We start from the raw sequence: 12,964 nt of genomic DNA, 5'->3' as shown, positions 1-12,964 counted from the left end.
CCGTGCTTAACCCTCAGAAAGTTTCACTGCGTCACATTTCAAAAGGATAAAACATAAGCAAAAAGAAACCTATGAAGCGGATCTGGGATTTGGGATCAGATATTGTCACCCAAAATACACATAAATAGGACTTATAAAATCCTAATCCCAGATCCGTAACTGCTGTCAACACGACATCTCCTAATTTTCGGCACCTATATGAACTGGTAATGTCAATTAATGGAGCACAAAGACCACGCCTGTTAAGGTATTGATTTGTTATTTTTTTTCATCGCTGGTTAACATAGCACAGTGATATAGATAATACATCTAATTAAATGAACTGTTTCATTATTTCATTTACTAAAACTATTTTACTTCCAAGCCCAGGTGAACTCTCCACACAACTTAGAATTGAATAGTAAATAACAATCACAGACATGAACTCACCGACAAATGCATATGGGTATATTTTTTACACAAAACCATATTCTGTGGTTGCTCCTGGGCAGTCAACCCTGTCTCGCCGGCAGCTGGTCCAAAACACAGTGGCTAGGTTGGTACCAGAAAAAAGGAAGCATTTTCCACTCCTTTTTAAATTAGAGGTCCTCTGTTTACCAGTTTTAGCTACCGGATACAGTTTAATGATTTAATCAGGGGTGGCATCATAAAGCAGCCTGGGATTTGGATACACCAAATTCAAAGCGGTCCCTGCAGAGACTTTCTGAACACTTCCCCTGCCTGACTTAGGAGAATCCCTTTTGTTAAAACAAATGCATAACACAAACATCATTAATCTTACATAAGCATCAATTTTCGTTGCATTTCTGAAATTCATGATTGCATATGAGGTGTTTTATGTTACTTGCCATTCATTTTTTTTCTTGCAATGCAGCAATAAATATCTTGAACGAAATAATCCAAGCTGATCTTCTGGCTTGTTGTTCAGAGGATAGGAAAAGGGCTATTTTGTGGAACCTACTCAATGTTTCTATGCTAATTAACTGTCCAAACTCATGCCTACCTCTACTTCTAATTTACCAACACTCTCCTCTCGCTACCCAACATGCATCGCTGCCTTTTCGTTAACTTTACGCGGACTTTTCTAAATGAATGCTCGCAGTGTTGATTTGCACATTACTTTGGTTAAAAAGCTTCACCTGTTGTGTAGTCCCCTTGTTTAGTGGTTTGAGAGGGTTTTAAGCATGATTTGGGAACACACCGTCAGTGAGGTCAGTAGCGCAGACCCTAAAGTCTTCAACTCTACGGAACGTGAAATCAGCTTTGCGCAGTGGCAGTATCGTAGCCTATGAGGTTTATCCGAGGCGCGATTATTGCTAGTTGAAAACTTTACCCAATACCCCGCCGTAACGACTTGCAATATAGTCGGTACTGGCAATTTTTGACAGTCTCTACGGGGACTGTCGAGTCTGGTTAAAAATAAGTTTGTTAGAGTGTTTTTTGGTTGGCGTCATTAGGGATGTGGTACATGCAATGCAGTGTTTTATATACTTTCGGACTTAAAATAGAAGCGAGGTCTTTGAGTCTAATAAGTACGCAACTACAAGGGGGGAATCTGTTGTTGACCAGTTCATAGCTTGGTCCTGTACAGCTAAAACTTAATGAAATAAGACTTTTACAATAGCATTGCTTTCTAAGACTCATATACATCGACTTCCAGTAATATCGAAGTGCATCACTAGGATTATATTGTTTTTAAACATGACCTCGCGTTTGTTATTACTGGTTCGTTTCTAGGTCAAATGTACAAGATCAAAGCTGACTAGTAATGAAGTAAGGGTTAAGCAGCAAAATGTCACATTATGCTTTGTAACGAATTCTATTAAGTGCCAAGCTGCTTAGCATTAGCACCAAACTTACTCATTCATCTTACTTTCTGTTTCTTCCCGCTCGGAGTCACGGTGGGACCGGAGCCTATCCAAAATTATTGCACGTATGGCAGGAGAACCCCCTTGACAGGGCACGAGTCACAGGGTTACTGGATCAGTCAACTGCTGGAATCATCGCAGATTTCCTAATGTTTTCTTTTTGACCCAATAATAAAATTCAGTTTCAGTTGGATCAGTTTGTTTGCTTTCATTTGTTCTTTTTTTTCGATTTAAATTCTCTTTACGGTTTCCCTCTGAATATTAAACCATCCATCTTCTCTGCGTTTTTTGTAGTTTACTGCAAGACAACCCTTTGTTATTTTTGCTAAATAGCGTGCAGGCTGCTGCTCTCTGTCGCTTTCTGTCCCGGGGGTGCGCGACCGCCTCTGTGATGACGTCACAGAGAAACCCGTCTATACCCAGGGTCAAGTCAGGCAAATACAACAAATGAGTCACATAAACACCGAGGTTTATAAGAAGGACTAGGAAACCACGAATTATCTACAGTGGGGTGTCCACGTGTAGAACCCGCTAAGCCATTACAGCGACATTTGTTTTGATTGGATGTGGAAAGCTGTTAAACTCAGTGTTCACTATAGAAAGTACAGCGACAGCTCTTTTGATTATCGGAACAAGCTTCTGCGAAAACCTGTTACAGTCAGTGTTCACAATAGAAAGTATCCTAGCCTAAAACAGCGTATATAAAACTCCCGTGCTTAACCCTCAGAAAGTTTCACTGCGTCACATTTCAAAAGGATAAAACATAAGCAAAAAGAAACCTATGAAGCGGATCTGGGATTTGGGATCAGATATTGTCACCCAAAATACACATAAATAGGACTTATAAAATCCTAATCCCAGATCCGTAACTGCTGTCAACACGACATCTCCTAATTTTCGGCACCTATATGAACTGGTAATGTCAATTAATGGAGCACAAAGACCACGCCTGTTAAGGTATTGATTTGTTATTTTTTTTCATCGCTGGTTAACATAGCACAGTGATATAGATAATACATCTAATTAAATGAACTGTTTCATTATTTCATTTACTAAAACTATTTTACTTCCAAGCCCAGGTGAACTCTCCACACAACTTAGAATTGAATAGTAAATAACAATCACAGACATGAACTCACCGACAAATGCATATGGATATATTTTTTACACAAAACCATATTCTGTGGTTGCTCCTGGGCAGTCAACCCTGTCTCGCCGGCAGCTGGTCCAAAACACAGTGGCTAGGTTGGTACCAGAAAAAAGGAAGCATTTTCCACTCCTTTTTAAATTAGAGGTCCTCTGTTTACCAGTTTTAGCTACCGGATACAGTTTAATGATTTAATCAGGGGTGGCATCATAAAGCAGCCTGGGATTTGGATACACCAAATTCAAAGCGGTCCCTGCAGAGACTTTCTGAACACTTCCCCTGCCTGACTTAGGAGAATCCCTTTTGTTAAAACAAATGCATAACACAAACATCATTAATCTTACATAAGCATCAATTTTCGTTGCATTTCTGAAATTCATGATTGCATATGAGGTGTTTTATGTTACTTGCCATTCATTTTTTTTTCTTGCAATGCAGCAATAAATATCTTGAACGAAATAATCCAAGCTAATCTTCTGGCTTGTTGTTCAGAGGATAGGAAAAGGGCTATTTTGTGGAACCTACTCAATGTTTCTATGCTAATTAACTGTCCAAACTCATACCTACCTCTACTTCTAATTTACCAATACTCTCCTCTTGCTACCCAACATGCATCGCTGCCTTTTCGTTAACTTTACGCGGACTTTTCTAAATGAATGCTCGCAGTGTTGATTTGCACATTACTTTGGTTAAAAAGCTTCACCTGTTGTGTAGTCCCCTTGTTTAGTGGTTTGAGAGGGTTTTAAGCATGATTTGGGAACACACCGTCAGTGAGATCAGTAGCGCAGACCCTAAAGTCTTCAACTCCACGGAGCGTGAAGTCAGCTTTGCGCAGTGGCAGTATCGTAGCCTATGAGGTTTATCCGAGGCGCGATTATTGCTAGTTGAAAACTTTACCCAATACCCCGCCGTAACGACTTGCAATATAGTCGGTACTGGCAATTTTTGACAGTCTCTACGGGGACTGACAAGTCTGGTTAAAAATAGGTTTGTTAGAGTGTTTTTTGGTTGGCGTCATTAGGGATGTGGTACATGCAATGCAGTGTTTTATATACTTTCGGACTTAAAATAGAAGCGAGGTCTTTGAGTCTAATAAGCACGCAACCACAATCTGTTGTTGACCAGTTCATAGCTTGATCCTGTACAGCTAAAACTTAATGAAATAAGACTTTTACAATAGCATTGCATTTTAAGACTCATATGCATCGACTTCCAGTAATATCGAAGTGCATCACTAGGATTATATTGTTTTTAAACATGACCTCGCGTTTGTTATTACTGGTTCGTTTCTAGGTCAAATGTACAAGATCAAAGCTGACTAGTAATGAAGTAAGGGTTAAGCAGCAAAATGTCACATTATGCTTTGTAACGAATTCTGTTAAGTGCCAAGCTGCTTAGCATTAGCACCAAACTTACTCATTCATCTTACTTTCTGTTTCTTCCCGCTCGGAGTCACGGTGGGACCGGAGCCTATCCAAAATTATTGCACGTATGGCAGGAGAACCCCCTTGACAGGGCACGAGTCACAGGGTTACTGGATCAGTCAACTGCTGGAATCATCGCAGATTTCCTAATGTTTTCTTTTTGACCCAATAATAAAATTCAGTTTCAGTTGGATCAGTTTGTTTACTTTCATTTGTTCTTTTTTTTCGATTTAAATTCTCTTTACGGTTTCCCTCTGAATATTAAACCATCCATCTTCTCTGCGTTTTTTGTAGTTTACTGCAAGACAACCCTTTGTTATTTTTGCTCAAAAGCGTGCAGGCTGCTGCTCTCTGTCGCTTTCTGTCCCGGGGGTGCGCGACCGCCTCTGTGATGACGTCACAGAGAAACCCGTCTATACCCAGGGTCAAGTCAGGCAAATACAACAAATGAGTCACATAAACACCGAGGTTTATAAGAAGGACTAGGAAACCACGAATTATCTACAGTGGGGTGTCCACGTGTAGAACCCGCTAAGCCATTACAGCGACATTTGTTTTGATTGGATGTGGAAAGCTGTTAAACTCAGTGTTAACTATAGAAAGTACAGCGACAGCTCTTTTGATTATCGGAACAAGCTTCTGCGAAAACCTGTTACAGTCAGTGTTCACAATAGAAAGTATCCTAGCCTAAAACAGCGTATATAAAACTCCCGTGCTTAACCCTCAGAAAGTTTCACTGCGTCACATTTCAAAAGGATAAAACATAAGCAAAAAGAAACCTATGAAGCGGATCTGGGATTTGGGATCAGATATTGTCACCCAAAATACACATAAATAGGACTTATAAAATCCTAATCCCAGATCCGTAACTGCTGTCAACACGACATCTCCTAATTTTCGGCACCTATATGAACTGGTAATGTCAATTAATGGAGCACAAAGACCACGCCTGTTAAGGTATTGATTTGTTATTTTTTTTCATCGCTGGTTAACATAGCACAGTGATATAGATAATACATCTAATTAAATGAACTGTTTCATTATTTCATTTACTAAAACTATTTTACTTCCAAGCCCAGGTGAACTCTCCACACAACTTAGAATTGAATAGTAAATAACAATCACAGACATGAACTCACCGACAAATGCATATGGGTATATTTTTTACACAAAACCATATTCTGTGGTTGCTCCTGGGCAGTCAACCCTGTCTCGCCGGCAGCTGGTCCAAAACACAGTGGCTAGGTTGGTACCAGAAAAAAGGAAGCATTTTCCACTCCTTTTTAAATTAGAGGTCCTCTGTTTACCAGTTTTAGCTACCGGATACAGTTTAATGATTTAATCAGGGGTGGCATCATAAAGCAGCCTGGGATTTGGATACACCAAATTCAAAGCGGTCCCTGCAGAGACTTTCTGAACACTTCCCCTGCCTGACTTAGGAGAATCCCTTTTGTTAAAACAAATGCATAACACAAACATCATTAATCTTACATAAGCATCAATTTTCGTTGCATTTCTGAAATTCATGATTGCATATGAGGTGTTTTATGTTACTTGCCATTCATTTTTTTTCTTGCAATGCAGCAATAAATATCTTGAACGAAATAATCCAAGCTAATCTTCTGGCTTGTTGTTCAGAGGATAGGAAAAGTGCTATTTTGTGGAACCTACTCAATGTTTCTATGCTAATTAACTGTCCAAACTCATGCCTACCTCTACTTCTAATTTACCAACACTCTCCTCTCGCTACCCAACATGCATCGCTGCCTTTTCGTTAACTTTACGCGGACTTTTCTAAATGAATGCTCGCAGTGTTGATTTGCACATTACTTTGGTTAAAAAGCTTCACCTGTTGTGTAGTCCCCTTGTTTAGTGGTTTGAGAGGGTTTTAAGCATGATTTGGGAACACACCGTCAGTGAGATCAGTAGCGCAGACCCTAAAGTCTTCAACTCCACGGAACGTGAAGTCAGCTTTGCGCAGTGGCAGTATCGTAGCCTATGAGGTTTATCCGAGGCGCGATTATTGCTAGTTGAAAACTTTACCCAATACCCCGCCGTAACGACTTGCAATATAGTCGGTACTGGCAATTTTTGACAGTCTCTACGGGGACTGACGAGTCTGGTTAAAAATAGGTTTGTTAGAGTGTTTTTTGGTTGGCGTCATTAGGGATGTGGTACATGCAATGCAGTGTTTTATATACTTTCGGACTTAAAATAGAAGCGAGGTCTTTGAGTCTAATAAGCACGCAACCACAAGGTGGGAATCTGTTGTTGACCAGTTCATAGCTTGATCCTGTACAGCTAAAACTTAATGAAATAAGACTTTTACAATAGCATTGCATTTTAAGACTCATATACATCGACTTCCAGTAATATCGAAGTGCATCACTAGGATTATATTGTTTTTAAACATGACCTCGCGTTTGTTATTACTGGTTCGTTTCTAGGTCAAATGTACAAGATCAAAGCTGACTAGTAATGAAGTAAGGGTTAAGCAGCAAAATGTCACATTATGCTTTGTAACGAATTCTGTTAAGTGCCAAGCTGCTTAGCATTAGCACCAAACTTACTCATTCATCTTACTTTCTGTTTCTTCCCGCTCGGAGTCACGGTGGGACCGGAGCCTATCCAAAATTATTGCACGTATGGCAGGAGAACCCCCTTGACAGGGCACGAGTCACAGGGTTACTGGATCAGTCAACTGCTGGAATCATCGCAGATTTCCTAATGTTTTCTTTTTGACCCAATAATAAAATTCAGTTTCAGTTGGATCAGTTTGTTTGCTTTCATTTGTTCTTTTTTTTCGATTTAAATTCTCTTTACGGTTTCCCTCTGAATATTAAACCATCCATCTTCTCTGCGTTTTTTGTAGTTTACTGCAAGACAACCCTTTGTTATTTTTGCTAAATAGCGTGCAGGCTGCTGCTCTCTGTCGCTTTCTGTCCCGGGGGTGCGCGACCGCCTCTGTGATGACGTCACAGAGAAACCCGTCTAGACCCAGGGTCAAGTCAGGCAAATACAACAAATGAGTCACATAAACACCGAGGTTTATAAGAAGGACTAGGAAACCACGAATTATCTACAGTGGGGTGTCCACGTGTAGAACCCGCTAAGCCATTACAGCGACATTTGTTTTGATTGGATGTGGAAAGCTGTTAAACTCAGTGTTCACTATAGAAAGTACAGCGACAGCTCTTTTGATTATCGGAACAAGCTTCTGCGAAAACCTGTTACAGTCAGTGTTCACAATAGAAAGTATCCTAGCCTAAAACAGCGTATATAAAACTCCCGTGCTTAACCCTCAGAAAGTTTCACTGCGTCACATTTCAAAAGGATAAAACATAAGCAAAAAGAAACCTATGAAGCGGATCTGGGATTTGGGATCAGATATTGTCACCCAAAATACACATAAATAGGACTTATAAAATCCTAATCCCAGATCCGTAACTGCTGTCAACACGACATCTCCTAATTTTCGGCACCTATATGAACTGGTAATGTCAATTAATGGAGCACAAAGACCACGCCTGTTAAGGTATTGATTTGTTATTTTTTTTCATCGCTGGTTAACATAGCACAGTGATATAGATAATACATCTAATTAAATGAACTGTTTCATTATTTCATTTACTAAAACTATTTTACTTCCAAGCCCAGGTGAACTCTCCACACAACTTAGAATTGAATAGTAAATAACAATCACAGACATGAACTCACCGACAAATGCATATGGGTATATTTTTTACACAAAACCATATTCTGTGGTTGCTCCTGGGCAGTCAACCCTGTCTCGCCGGCAGCTGGTCCAAAACACAGTGGCTAGGTTGGTACCAGAAAAAAGGAAGCATTTTCCACTCCTTTTTAAATTAGAGGTCCTCTGTTTACCAGTTTTAGCTACCGGATACAGTTTAATGATTTAATCAGGGGTGGCATCATAAAGCAGCCTGGGATTTGGATACACCAAATTCAAAGCGGTCCCTGCAGAGACTTTCTGAACACTTCCCCTGCCTGACTTAGGAGAATCCCTTTTGTTAAAACAAATGCATAACACAAACATCATTAATCTTACATAAGCATCAATTTTCGTTGCATTTCTGAAATTCATGATTGCATATGAGGTGTTTTATGTTACTTGCCATTCATTTTTTTTCTTGCAATGCAGCAATAAATATCTTGAACGAAATAATCCAAGCTAATCTTCTGGCTTGTTGTTCAGAGGATAGGAAAAGGGCTATTTTGTGGAACCTACTCAATGTTTCTATGCTAATTAACTGTCCAAACTCATACCTACCTCTACTTCTAATTTACCAACACTCTCCTCTCGCTACCCAACATGCATCGCTGCCTTTTCGTTAACTTTACGCGGACTTTTCTAAATGAATGCTCGCAGTGTTGATTTGCACATTACTTTGGTTAAAAAGCTTCACCTGTTGTGTAGTCCCCTTGTTTAGTGGTTTGAGAGGGTTTTAAGCATGATTTGGGAACACACCGTCAGTGAGATCAGTAGCGCAGACCCTAAAGTCTTCAACTCCACGGAACGTGAAGTCAGCTTTGCGCAGTGGCAGTATCGTAGCCTATGAGGTTTATCCGAGGCGCGATTATTGCTAGTTGAAAACTTTACCCAATACCCCGCCGTAACGACTTGCAATATAGTCGGTACTGGCAATTTTTGACAGTCTCTATGGGGACTGACAAGTCTGGTTAAAAATAGGTTTGTTAGAGTGTTTTTTGGTTGGCGTCATTAGGGATGTGGTACATGCAATGCAGTGTTTTATATACTTTCGGACTTAAAATAGAAGCGAGGTCTTTGAGTCTAATAAGCACGCAACCACAAGGGGGGAATCTGTTGTTGACCAGTTCATAGCTTGATCCTGTACAGCTAAAACTTAATGAAATAAGACTTTTACAATAGCATTGCATTTTAAGACTCATATACATCGACTTCCAGTAATATCGAAGTGCATCACTAGGATTATATTGTTTTTAAACATGACCTCGCGTTTGTTATTACTGGTTCGTTTCTAGGTCAAATGTACAAGATCAAAGCTGACTAGTAATGAAGTAAGGGTTAAGCAGCAAAATGTCACATTATGCTTTGTAACGAATTCTGTTAAGTGCCAAGCTGCTTAGCATTAGCACCAAACTTACTCATTCATCTTACTTTCTGTTTCTTCCCGCTCGGAGTCACGGTGGGACCGGAGCCTATCCAAAATTATTGCACGTATGGCAGGAGAACCCCCTTGACAGGGCACGAGTCACAGGGTTACTGGATCAGTCAACTGCTGGAATCATCGCAGATTTCCTAATGTTTTCTTTTTGACCCAATAATAAAATTCAGTTTCAGTTGGATCAGTTTGTTTGCTTTCATTTGTTCTTTTTTTTCGATTTAAATTCTCTTTACGGTTTCCCTCTGAATATTAAACCATCCATCTTCTCTGCGTTTTTTGTAGTTTACTGCAAGACAACCCTTTGTTATTTTTGCTAAATAGCGTGCAGGCTGCTGCTCTCTGTCGCTTTCTGTCCCGGGGGTGCGCGACCGCCTCTGTGATGACGTCACAGAGAAACCCGTCTAGACCCAGGGTCAAGTCAGGCAAATACAACAAATGAGTCACATAAACACCGAGGTTTATAAGAAGGACTAGGAAACCACGAATTATCTACAGTGGGGTGTCCACGTGTAGAACCCGCTAAGCCATTACAGCGACATTTGTTTTGATTGGATGTGGAAAGCTGTTAAACTCAGTGTTCACTATAGAAAGTACAGCGACAGCTCTTTTGATTATCGGAACAAGCTTCTGCGAAAACCTGTTACAGTCAGTGTTCACAATAGAAAGTATCCTAGCCTAAAACAGCGTATATAAAACTCCCGTGCTTAACCCTCAGAAAGTTTCACTGCGTCACATTTCAAAAGGATAAAACATAAGCAAAAAGAAACCTATGAAGCGGATCTGGGATTTGGGATCAGATATTGTCACCCAAAATACACATAAATAGGACTTATAAAATCCTAATCCCAGATCCGTAACTGCTGTCAACACGACATCTCCTAATTTTCGGCACCTATATGAACTGGTAATGTCAATTAATGGAGCACAAAGACCACGCCTGTTAAGGTATTGATTTGTTATTTTTTTTCATCGCTGGTTAACATAGCACAGTGATATAGATAATACATCTAATTAAATGAACTGTTTCATTATTTCATTTACTAAAACTATTTTACTTCCAAGCCCAGGTGAACTCTCCACACAACTTAGAATTGAATAGTAAATAACAATCACAGACATGAACTCACCGACAAATGCATATGGGTATATTTTTTACACAAAACCATATTCTGTGGTTGCTCCTGGGCAGTCAACCCTGTCTCGCCGGCAGCTGGTCCAAAACACAGTGGCTAGGTTGGTACCAGAAAAAAGGAAGCATTTTCCACTCCTTTTTAAATTAGAGGTCCTCTGTTTACCAGTTTTAGCTACCGGATACAGTTTAATGATTTAATCAGGGGTGGCATCATAAAGCAGCCTGGGATTTGGATACACCAAATTCAAAGCGGTCCCTGCAGAGACTTTCTGAACACTTCCCCTGCCTGACTTAGGAGAATCCCTTTTGTTAAAACAAATGCATAACACAAACATCATTAATCTTACATAAGCATCAATTTTCGTTGCATTTCTGAAATTCATGATTGCATATGAGGTGTTTTATGTTACTTGCCATTCATTTTTTTTCTTGCAATGCAGCAATAAATATCTTGAACGAAATAATCCAAGCTAATCTTCTGGCTTGTTGTTCAGAGGATAGGAAAAGGGCTATTTTGTGGAACCTACTCAATGTTTCTATGCTAATTAACTGTCCAAACTCATACCTACCTCTACTTCTAATTTACCAACACTCTCCTCTCGCTACCCAACATGCATCGCTGCCTTTTCGTTAACTTTACGCGGACTTTTCTAAATGAATGCTCGCAGTGTTGATTTGCACATTACTTTGGTTAAAAAGCTTCACCTGTTGTGTAGTCCCCTTGTTTAGTGGTTTGAGAGGGTTTTAAGCATGATTTGGGAACACACCGTCAGTGAGATCAGTAGCGCAGACCCTAAAGTCTTCAACTCCACGGAACGTGAAGTCAGCTTTGCGCAGTGGCAGTATCGTAGCCTATGAGGTTTATCCGAGGCGCGATTATTGCTAGTTGAAAACTTTACCCAATACCCCGCCGTAACGACTTGCAATATAGTCGGTACTGGCAATTTTTGACAGTCTCTATGGGTACTGACAAGTCTGGTTAAAAATAGGTTTGTTAGAGTGTTTTTTGGTTGGCGTCATTAGGGATGTGGTACATGCAATGCAGTGTTTTATATACTTTCGGACTTAAAATAGAAGCGAGGTCTTTGAGTCTAATAAGCACGCAACCACAAGGGGGGAATCTGTTGTTGACCAGTTCATAGCTTGATCCTGTACAGCTAAAACTTAATGAAATAAGACTTTTACAATAGCATTGCATTTTAAGACTCATATACATCGACTTCCAGTAATATCGAAGTGCATCACTAGGATTATATTGTTTTTAAACATGACCTCGCGTTTGTTATTACTGGTTCGTTTCTAGGTCAAATGTACAAGATCAAAGCTGACTAGTAATGAAGTAAGGGTTAAGCAGCAAAATGTCACATTATGCTTTGTAACGAATTCTGTTAAGTGCCAAGCTGCTTAGCATTAGCACCAAACTTACTCATTCATCTTACTTTCTGTTTCTTCCCGCTCGGAGTCACGGTGGGACCGGAGCCTATCCAAAATTATTGCACGTATGGCAGGAGAACCCCCTTGACAGGGCACGAGTCACAGGGTTACTGGATCAGTCAACTGCTGGAATCATCGCAGATTTCCTAATGTTTTCTTTTTGACCCAATAATAAAATTCAGTTTCAGTTGGATCAGTTTGTTTACTTTCATTTGTTCTTTTTTTTCGATTTAAATTCTCTTTACGGTTTCCCTCTGAATATTAAACCATCCATCTTCTCTGCGTTTTTTGTAGTTTACTGCAAGACAACCCTTTGTTATTTTTGCTCAAAAGCGTGCAGGCTGCTGCTCTCTGTCGCTTTCTGTCCCGGGGGTGCGCGACCGCCTCTGTGATGACGTCACAGAGAAACCCGTCTATACCCAGGGTCAAGTCAGGCAAATACAACAAATGAGTCACATAAACACCGAGGTTTATAAGAAGGACTAGGAAACCACGAATTATCTACAGTGGGGTGTCCACGTGTAGAACCCGCTAAGCCATTACAGCGACATTTGTTTTGATTGGATGTGGAAAGCTGTTAAACTCAGTGTTAACTATAGAAAGTACAGCGACAGCTCTTTTGATTATCGGAACAAGCTTCTGCGAAAACCTGTTACAGTCAGTGTTCACAATAGAAAGTATCCTAGCCTAAAACAGCGTATATAAAACTCCCGTGCTTAACCCTCAGAAAGTTTCACTGCGTCACATTTCAAAAGGATAAAACATAAGCAAAAAGAAACCTATGAAGCGGA

At 40.0% G+C, this 12,964-nt stretch overlaps 5 non-coding genes across 5 annotated transcripts; all 5 read left to right on the top strand.

The window, feature by feature from the left end:
• The first annotated feature begins 1,259 nt into the window (after positions 1–1,259).
• LOC140550367 (U4 spliceosomal RNA) lies at positions 1,260–1,400 on the top strand. Its single transcript, XR_011979072.1, has one exon. It is a non-coding gene; the product is annotated as a U4 spliceosomal RNA (small nuclear RNA).
• Positions 1,401–3,838: 2,438 nt separating this feature from the next.
• Positions 3,839–3,979, top strand: LOC140550366 (U4 spliceosomal RNA). Its single transcript, XR_011979071.1, has one exon. It is a non-coding gene; the product is annotated as a U4 spliceosomal RNA (small nuclear RNA).
• A 2,429-nt stretch (positions 3,980–6,408) lies between these two features.
• On the top strand, positions 6,409–6,549 carry LOC140550537 (U4 spliceosomal RNA). Its single transcript, XR_011979231.1, has one exon. It is a non-coding gene; the product is annotated as a U4 spliceosomal RNA (small nuclear RNA).
• Positions 6,550–8,986: 2,437 nt separating this feature from the next.
• On the top strand, positions 8,987–9,127 carry LOC140550503 (U4 spliceosomal RNA). Its single transcript, XR_011979198.1, has one exon. It is a non-coding gene; the product is annotated as a U4 spliceosomal RNA (small nuclear RNA).
• A 2,437-nt stretch (positions 9,128–11,564) lies between these two features.
• On the top strand, positions 11,565–11,705 carry LOC140550435 (U4 spliceosomal RNA). Its single transcript, XR_011979137.1, has one exon. It is a non-coding gene; the product is annotated as a U4 spliceosomal RNA (small nuclear RNA).
• The last annotated feature ends 1,259 nt before the right edge of the window (positions 11,706–12,964 follow it).

This window comes from Salminus brasiliensis, chromosome 2 (assembly GCF_030463535.1).
Source record: "Salminus brasiliensis chromosome 2, fSalBra1.hap2, whole genome shotgun sequence".
NCBI lineage: Eukaryota > Metazoa > Chordata > Actinopteri > Characiformes > Bryconidae > Salminus > Salminus brasiliensis.
The sequence above is the reverse complement of the archived record's forward strand: the minus strand, read 5'-3'. Positions and strand labels throughout refer to the sequence as shown.